Source organism: Penaeus monodon, chromosome 6 (assembly GCF_015228065.2).
Source record: "Penaeus monodon isolate SGIC_2016 chromosome 6, NSTDA_Pmon_1, whole genome shotgun sequence".
NCBI lineage: Eukaryota > Metazoa > Arthropoda > Malacostraca > Decapoda > Penaeidae > Penaeus > Penaeus monodon.
Genome location: NC_051391.1, coordinates 648991 through 651490, shown reverse-complemented (window position 1 = coordinate 651490; position 2500 = coordinate 648991). Strand labels below are relative to the sequence as shown.

At 40.6% G+C, this 2500-nt stretch overlaps 1 pseudogene; it reads left to right on the top strand.

The window, feature by feature from the left end:
• Nucleotides 1-2500, top strand: part of LOC119574718 — a 3432-nt pseudogene that overhangs the window by 703 nt on the left and 229 nt on the right.

Genomic DNA, 2500 nt, shown 5'->3' with positions numbered 1-2500 from the left:
ATTTGTCTTTTGAATAAGGAGAGGTTGTACAGAATGGGAAGACATAACCAGGGAGAAGAGTTCCGGAGCTTGGTGAAGGATTGCCTGTGAAAAGTAAATAGTGTTGCTTGATTCGCTTGGGCAGCATGTATTGTCAAGCAGACTGTTCAGTCATACGTGCGATTAGCTTGGGAATACAATGACAGCAGATTCCTTCTTTCTATGTCTATGTCTTATATACAGTGTGAATGACTTAGTAGTAAGGATGCGATGTCATCCCTGGACCTAAACGGAAGCAGAAAACCCCCGGCGAGGTTGTGCGTTCCTCAGAACTCCGTGTACTTTCATCAAGACCCCAAAGTGCGCCTTCCACAACTCTTCACAGATTTTTTTTTCCCAAACAACCCGCGTGAATAGTGAAGGGTTTATGGAAGGGTTACACAAAAAACATTAGTGAATAAAGGGTTATGGAAGGTACATAGAATTTGGTAAGTAAAAGGTGTAAAAGGATGTAGAAGAAGACAGAGACAAAGTGAATTTAAGAAACACAGAGAAGGAGAGTGAGAAAAAGATGGAGTGGAACGGAGAAATGTGAGAGATAAATGTTAAGGGGAAGGAAATAAGAGAGAGAGGAGAAAGATCACATAAATAGAAAGGAATTCATATGAATTCCCTGTAAATGAATGATAACTCTATCAGATAAAAAATCTCCTTTGCACTTATCTACGTGCATTAAACATATTTCAATAAGGTTATGGATCAAACACGGACCCTGACCTTCGCTCTGCCGTCAGTACGAAACTGCTACCTATATCTCCAACGATTTTGCGTTGAGTACCACGGGGCCCCGACGGCGATACCACATGGTGTAGTCACACACGCAGTTCAAAAGGAGGGAGCAGAACAGGTAGGTCTGCCCCTTTAAACATGCTTCACAAACTTTCATTCTAAGAATTTCTTACAACATTCGTTGCAAACTTCTGCACCTTAGGCTGAAAACATATTAACACTGCCATGTCTCAAAGGTAATCAAATTAGTATCTTACTCAATTTAGCAATACTGTACTCTACTCAAATCACATGTTTGATTTTACAGGTGATGAAAGTATCGGCCAAATATGTTGCAACTGTACGAGAACCAGCGTCACGTTTTTGAGTCATGTGGTATTTCGCAAACTAGAAAAGGTCAGTAAGATATATAATTATAGGTGCAAGTCATTTCATAAAAGTATCTATATGTGAATGATTATTCTCTGCAATAAATAATAATAATAATTTCTTTTTTATCACAGAGAGTAGATGACTCTTACTGCCTTCCTTTAAAGCGTCTCAATATACAGCAAAATCTTAAAAGAACATTCAAATTGATTGCCGAATTTTTTTGGAGTTCAAAGGACCCCCGCGATGATTACCGGAAGGTGACGTACTTTTTCGCAGCGAAATGGCTGACGAGAGCTTACACTTGGTGATGGTTGCGAGAGGTTCGACGAGCGCTGGTCCTTCTGAAGCACCTCATGTGCTGGAACACCGAGACGTCGCCTTACGCCAAGGCCAAGGTTCGGAGGCCCACTTACAAGGGCGCCGAGCTCCGGAGGGCAGAAGGACAGGCTTCGGCAGCTGAACAGGAGGATGTTCTTCTGTACCAAGTTCTTCAGGGAAATCTTCGAGGAGAAAGGTCAAGGCTTTCGGCGAGGAAAGGATGCATGAGGGAAGTCGAGGAAACTTCGCCAAGCGACACGCTTCGACTCATCGACGAATGTGGGAGCTGAACTCACTGGGTTCAAGGGGACTGTGAAAATGTGGCGAGTAACGAACAACTCGAACGTTGTAAAAATACTCTCAATGGATGGAATAAATGGTGACAAAACCAAGCGAGAAAGCAAAAGCGATATGGGTGTCTAGCAACTTGACTACGACCGGTAACATGGACTTTTACGTAAATGAACGAGGGAGACGGGGATTGTGAAATTTTCTTACGCGCATAATTTAATAAATCGTCTTCCCCTAATTATCTTATTGACTTACCTATCCTGTTTTGTCCGCTTGTGCGGGAAAAAAAATGTAGATGATGAATGTTCAGATTCTTATGAAAGTAAACGAAATAAAAATAAAATTGTCATGAATAAGTGGCATGTACATTCCCCACTAATTCATAATGGAGTAGTGATATTGCAAAATCTATGATAGTAAAATAAAGTACTTTATACTAAAGGGACAGTCCTAAATCTATTATAGTAATAATCTATGAACAGGGAAAGTAATGTCGCATGACTTTTTTTCGTCTTTTAAGCTCAAGTACCCAAGTTCCAAGGTTAAGCGATATATTCAACGTTATGGTTTAAAGTCTCAATCCCTTACCACGGCAAATTGCAGGGCCAACATAAGTTGTTAGTGGCATGAATTCGCTCCTTAGTATCGCCAACTAGATAAACAGCAGATAAGTATTATGAATTTCTTTCTCCTTTTTTTCAACCAAATCGTCCCAAAATGCAAAATTCTGAAATTATGCTACAACGTCGCC